This window comes from Lipotes vexillifer, unplaced genomic scaffold, assembly GCF_000442215.2.
Source record: "Lipotes vexillifer unplaced genomic scaffold, Lipotes_vexillifer_v1.1 scaffold1406, whole genome shotgun sequence".
NCBI classification, from domain to species: domain Eukaryota; kingdom Metazoa; phylum Chordata; class Mammalia; order Artiodactyla; family Lipotidae; genus Lipotes; species Lipotes vexillifer.
In genome coordinates, this window is record NW_006798568.1 from 171,121 (window position 1) to 178,408 (window position 7,288).

Genomic DNA, 7,288 nt, shown 5'->3' on the forward strand with positions numbered 1-7,288 from the left:
AACTTAAAAGTTCTCGTGTGTGTGTGTGTGTGTGTGTGTGCGCGCGTGCATGTGTGTGTCTATACACTTACATTTCTTTTTAATTTGAAAGAGGGAAAACAAGTCACACCTGGACTGAGACTTTTCTCTCCTGCCAAATTTCAACTCACGTTACATTTTTATTACTACGTTGTTATAAATCCCAGAAAGCAAGGCTAACGTGACCTTCTTGTAGCAGAGCTTGCAGAAGCTGGCATAATAAGATGTATTTGCATTCCCTGGTTTTTTTTAATAAAAGAGAAGGTGAGACTAGGGGAGTTTGTTGACCTTATTGCCCTGGTATGTGTATTAAGCACACAAAGATACAAAGAAATATTAAATTAAGAGCACAGAAAGAATTGATTCAAGTGACAGGCTCGCACATTATGAAGGTTTTGCATTTAATAAGCTCCTGATCTCCCTGGGGTGAAGCAATTGATTCAAACAGTTTGTTGTCACAGTTTTTAAAATGTAGGTAATTCCATTTTCAAAAACAAATTTAACAGAAGATGCTGTTTACAAAATCACATCACTGTTTTTAAACCACTTGCTCCAAGATTATACGATACAACTACCCAGGACATGCTAGGGAAAGGGTTAAGCTTTTCTGACTTTCGGATACAATGAAATTATGACAGGAAGAAAATTGTGCCATTTTAGCATGAAAATGCTTGTACAAATACTGTCGTTCCTTCCTTCTTACTTTCTTTATAATGCCTCTGCGATAGCTAAGATGACAGACATTTGACAGGTATCTGTAAGCATACGGCCCAGGCAGCTCATTAAAGTTTTTCTTTCTATGCATCAGCTTTCACAAAGGCAAAAACCCATTAGCATTGACTATTTTGCAGATTAGAAGAATTAAGGGCTTCAAACGTTGGCTTATACCAAGCAATGTCATTTGTGAAGTGATGTTTGCTTTATTATTTCCCTTTCTCTCCCTCTGAAACCAGACTGACATGACTTTAGCTCAACGTAGGGCATAATGTGCAAACCAAAGACTGGTTCATCGATGAAAAGAAACACATTCCCTTTTAGACATGACTGGAATGGCAAAGAGGGGAGACTTTACATGTACTATTTAGGCTCATTAGAGGACTGATTATGATAGTTCTCTGGTGTAATCTTTAATCGACTTTGACACTAGATTTGCCCCGTTACAAATCCTGTCATGCAAATTAAGTCATTTGTGTTGTTTGATATGGAAAGATCTGCTATGAAATAAAAGATTAGCTCGCAGATGAGGCACAAGAGACTGCTGCCCTCGTGCACTGTGCAACTGATTACAGGGATGAGAGCGTCCATTTCTACACTGCTGTTAACATTTAGGAAAGGGGATTAAATTCACATGGCTTTAGGTCTTCCTGCATGAAGATATTCAAAATAGGGGTTCATGTTTTCATAGCTGTTGTTCTTGGACTCTACCAAACAGGTGCTCTGAAGGGAGTGCCATAAGGTCCAGTTACTTTAACCTGCTTTCCATAGGGTGAGATTGTGTATGCGCACATTCATGGATGAAATCCCTTTCTATACAGGTGATTGGTGTTGACTGACTAATGGGCAGCTCAACAAACTAGGTTTGAGTTCCAGTTGTCCCAGAAAACCATATTAATTTAATTTGGACCTTCTACTCTCATCTCTCCTTCTGTTTTCAATGTTGGATGGTCATACTCTCAGGTTTGTGGCCTAATTGATTGTAAAATGGAAAAGGTAGTGACTTGTAAGACTTAAGGAGAGTTTTCTCAAAAAGGTTCAAGTGAAAAACTAAACCATGTAAATAAAACAGTACCATGAATATTAATGCTATATAATGACTCTAGCAACTGGAATCTTATAATTTCTACAGTCTGGTTGAGCTTTGCTGGGTATGTCTGGCCCTGAAAATACAAATTAAATCTTAGCAGGAGATGGGGAGGAGAAACTAGATTTAATTAAAACTGCTTATCCTACAAGTACATCATAGAATATACTTGTTTGGGGCTTTTTTTTCTTTTCAAAACTCTCTTCTGATTTATAACAAGAAGTTCACCATATCCAGACCAAATCAGACATGGCTTATAAACAAAGACATCTACCTAGCACAGAATGTTCTATGATGAGTTGAAAGTAAGCATTAAGGATGGTTGACAGGAAGAAAATCATAAACTGCGTAATCCCATGGGTACAGAGAAACTTTAAAAATAGTTTGACTTGCTGTACATAATAGTCACTTAGCATTACTGTATTCAAAGACCAGAGGTAAAAGTTGAAGTAATTCCTTCCTTCTGTGGTACTTTAGCCAAAACTGATCAAGAAGCTTATTCTTCCTGAGACTATTTTGGGGGATTTAAAGAAAGTGCCACTTTCCTATATATGCTGATAGTTTCTTGATTGTCATTTATGAGTAATTACTTTAGGTTAAACCAGATATTTAGGTGTAAGAAAGTAGCTATATACAGGAAAATTTTTTAAAAACTAAATTTTAAAACATTAGCCATATTTAGTATGTAGTCTTATTGGTTTAAAAACTTTTTAAAGCCATACATTGAAATAGGAATGAAGAGTTACAAAGTTACTAGGCATAATTTTGCTTCATTGAAAATTAAAACAAAAAATTGTGACCCAATCAAGAGGCCGAAACCAAATATAATCCAGTTGTCCTTACATTCAATTATTTCTTATTTATTAATCTATGGCTTGCATTCTATTTCCTTTCACAAATAGTTTGCTAAAAAGTGACAAAATATGATTATAGACTTGCTGTTAAATGAAAGGTCAAATGCAATGCAGCAGTCAGCTGCCTGGAAAGAAAGTAGGTGCTCTGCATTTCAGGCACCAGATAAATATTCTGTGTAATTCAGGGGCTGTCATGGAAGGTACCTTTGATTGAATACTAATGTAAATAGTCATTTAAAATCCCTTTTAAGTGATCATAACACAAGTTAGAGTGGCCTCCAGCAGCTTCATCCATGTATCTTCTTTTGGAACATTTTTAGTAGGCATGCTTTGTCTTTTGAATGAGTCACACACCTCTGTTTTGATTAACTTTGATCAAATTTGGAGATTTCATTTTCCCTTGTAGCTAGGTAGGGAATTCGCCATTTAGATCATTGGAAGGAATTTTAATGAATGAATAACATGTACGTTTTCTTTGGCATTCCCCAGGAGAAAATTAGTCCGTAACAGAATTTAACTAAAGATTTGAGAAAGTTTTCACAGTTTCTCATTCTTACCTCACCAAGGTGTAGGAAAATGTACACGTAGATTTCATTCCCCTTGATCATGAAAGACCTAGATATATTTTAATAATGTGAATTTGTACAAAATCATAAAAGCATGGAGGAAGGGATCCTGAAGAATGCATAAAGGAAGAAAAATAAAATATGAGTTTTGCATAACGAAAGAAGTTGAAAAATCTGTAAGTTAAGAATGGATTAATACTGTAGCTTTTATTACTGTTACACTGACATATGACTGAGAGTTCTTACAGTTTATGCACAGCGTTTCATTCATAAGGTATAATCCTTGCTATTAATGTAGTACTTTAATTTTGTAGCACAGTAAGCTTAATTGTTGCTATTCCTCAGCCATCCCTTTTGCTCAGAGACCTAGACAAGCACACACATTGTTTCAGGCCAGTGATGGACCAGTATTAAAGGGCATGCTGGTACTTCTAGACAGGGCAGTCGTTCTCAAATTTAAGCCTGGAGGGCATGTTAAAAGGATTGCTGGGCCTACCTGCAAACTTTCTCATTCAGCTGTGGGGAGTGAGATTTTGCATTTCTAACAAGTTGATGCTGATGATACTGGTCCAGGGACCACAGTTTGAAACCATTGAAATAGGATATCATAGAGATTCCTGAGGCTGTGAGATTATGGGGAAATCTCTGAGGACAAGGGAGAGAAGGGAAATAAATTGCCAACTGACTTCCTTTAATGTTCTGTCTTTTTCTCCTTTCTTTTTAATGTAGGAAATACCCAACTTAGTTCTCAGAATATATTTTTCAATTTTTATCAAAGTTCAGATATTTTTCATAGAAAAAGAATACACTATCTAGGGCATAATAAGTCCTTAACAAATATTTTTAACTGTTTCATTCTCAGGCTAGCCCAAAGAGAATATTTAATGCATGATGTTTTTGATACACAGGATTGTGTGGTGCTGATGATTAAGAAAATTTTAATTTAAACACCGAATCTCCATCATTCTGTGACAAGATGTATTCTGAGCTCTGTTGGGCACCAGAACAACATCTGAATTTAGAATGAGGTCTCCATGCGTGAGGTAAGCAAAGGTAATAGGTTTAAGGGGTGGGATGGAGTGGGTTGTGGAGAAAAGCAGAAATTCTTGGATATCAAGTATTTCAATCTCCAATTACAGTCCTTTCAGCAACCGTTAAAAAGCCCTTGTTTTGTGCCTAGTTCTGGGTTAGGGGCTGGGGTGATAGAGGTATGAGCTCCCTACCTTCAGGGGACAACGATCTCATTTGTTCTCTGTACTTGATTAGATTAAGGAAAAACCAGCTCTGGGTTCTTCTAGGACCACAGTGGTCCTAGGCTTGGGCCCGCCACTTATTACGTGGGTGATCTTGCATCAGTCATTAAACCTCTTGGAGCTTTGTGTTTACTCCTGTGGCGTGACTGTGTATCACATTGTTTTTTCCCATGCTTTTGATCATGCTCTATAGCATCATGATTTTACTTAATTTTCACAGCTATTCAGATATATAAGCATTGTCCCCATTTCACAGTGGTAATCATTTTTCTAAAATGTTGATAGTAAGTTTTGTCCTGTACTTCGCAGAAGACTTCTGAGGGTCAAAGAGATGATTTTGGGTAAGAGCTTTGCAAACTTTAAAGTGCTTTGCAGATGTGAGGCATCATTGTTCATTACACGTAAACATGTGTTTATAAGGTTTTTCTGTATGCCAGTTACCCTCAGATGTTTATAATTAGAGAGAAAGAAAGTGAAATAAAAGCATTTGCCTCTATGAGGCTGGAGTTCCAAGACCCCCACGTCTCTTCTTTTGGTTACTGAGTACAGATGCTTTTTGAATTGAGTCTCACACACTCAATTCATGTGTTAGCATGGCCTAAATGCTCTGTTTATGCCTGGGCTACTGTCTGATTCACAGTAGTACCCTTTTGGCATTTCAAAAGTGGACCTCCAGCCTTGTTACACCTGCCATCCTGTCCCTGTCACTACTTCCAGCTTTAGCCTAAATTCCTCATGGCCATCCCTTTCCATGTCTTTACCTCTGACAATTCTGGCATCCACACTAATGACCCTTCAAATGCCCCAAATTCAAAAGGTATACTTCATTTTTCCTTGCTCTTCTTCTGAGCTGCTCTATGTCCGGAATTCAAAATACCAAATCCTCAAATAGTACTTTCCAACCTCTTTCCTACACTTATAAATCCTCCACACTTATGTCTTTAGTCATGGCCTCCATGTGACCTCCTGCTGTGCCCATATGACTCTCCCTGATTTTGTTTGTTGGGTTGCTACTTATCCGTACCTACAATGTGGTAAGCACTGTGCTAAGTACTAGGGGTGGAGAGACAAAATAGAGTCTTCATTCAAGGTGCTCTTGACCTAACGGGGAAGACAGTCTAAACTAACTAAACCAACAAGGATAAGATGACATGGGAAGGGCCATGTGGAGGTTTGTACTGGCTGCTGCAGAACTTAGATGAATGGACAGTTTCCTGGATGTGATGCTGGGGTCTTAAAAGACCAGTAGCGTTGACCATCTGTGGATGCATAGAAAGGATGTAAGAGTAAAGGAGGAGTATAAGTGAGGACATATGGAGACCTAGACAGGTTTGGAATGCTTGAGGAAACTTTAAGTAGCTAGATTCAGCCTCAGCATAAAGTGCAGATGTGAGATGCTTAGAGAAAGAAGGAATCTGTGCCTGGGCAAGTAATCAGGAGTCAGATCATGCAGATGCTTGTGTGCTCTACCATGAAGACATATGACCTGATTTGTTAGATCATATCACAGTTAGAAAAAACACTCTGGCATCAAGATTGGTGGCAGGGACACCACTAAGGTGCCATTGCACTCATCTAGGCAGGAGACGATGCGGGTCTGAACCAAGGCAGAGGTTGACCCAGACTCTGGGTTTTGCTCCTCTCTCTTCTCAAGCTAAACTCCATCATCAATCATGCCAGCAGTCATTCTGCTATACCTTTTCAAAGTCTTTAAACTAGACGTATCTGTTGACTCAGTAATTTCACATCTTGGAATTTAACTGAGAGAAGTCTTCAAAGATAGATGGATAAAAATAAAATATTACTATAAAAATTTACAACTTTTCCTTTCGGCGGCACGTGGCAGCAAGATGGCAGTGCAGATATCCAAGAAGAGGAAGTTTGTTGCTGACAGTGTATTCAAAGCTGAACTGAATGAGTTTCTCACTCGGCAGCTGGCTGAAGATGGGTACTCTGGAGTTGAGGTCCGAGTTACACCAACCAGGACAGAAATCATTATCTTGGCCACCAGGACACAGAATGTTCTTGGTGAGAAGGGCCGGCGGATCCGGGAATTGACTGCTGTGATTCAGAAGAGATTTGGCTTCCTTGCGGGCAGTGTAGAGCTTTATGCTGAAAAGGTGGCCACGAGAGGTCTGTGTGCCATTGCCCAGGCAGAGTCTTTGCGTTACAAACTCCTAGGAGGCCTTGCTGTGCGGAGGGCCTGCTATGGTGTGCTGCGGTTCATCATGGAGAGTGGGGCCAAAGGCTGCGAGGTCGTGGTGTCGGGGAAACTCCGAGGACAGAGGGCTAAATCCATGAAGTTTGTGGATGGCCTGATGATCCATAGTGGGAACACTGTTAGCTACTATGTTGATACTGCCGTGTGCCACGTGCTGCTCAGACAGGGTGTGCTGGGCATCAAGGTAAAGATCATGCTGCCTTGGGACCCACCTGGTAAGACTGGCCCTAAGAAGCCCCTGCCTGATCACGTGAGCATTGTGGAACCCAAAGATGAACTGCCGCCCACCACTCCCATCTCCAAACAGAAGGGTGGGAAGCCAGAGCCGCCTGCCATGCCTCAGCCGGTACCCACAGCATAATAGGGTCTCCTTGGCCGCTGGATCTGGAGTCTGGATGTTGCTCTATAAAGACCTTTAATAAAATCTTTTTAAAAGAAAAAAAAATTTACAAATAGCCTAATTATCCAATAATAGAAGATTAGTTAAGCAAATTTTTCTATAACATTCAGTGATATTTGAGGCAACCATGAAAATGATCATGAAACTGATTTGACTATTTAACTATAATCCCTAA

At 39.4% G+C, this 7,288-nt stretch overlaps 1 pseudogene across 1 annotated transcript; it reads left to right on the top strand.

Moving 5' to 3' along the window:
- Positions 1–6,342: 6,342 nt before the first annotated feature.
- LOC103072107 (40S ribosomal protein S3 pseudogene) lies at positions 6,343–7,074 on the top strand (annotated as a pseudogene). Its single transcript, XR_014368706.1, has one exon. The product of XR_014368706.1 is annotated as a 40S ribosomal protein S3 pseudogene (transcript).
- The last annotated feature ends 214 nt before the right edge of the window (positions 7,075–7,288 follow it).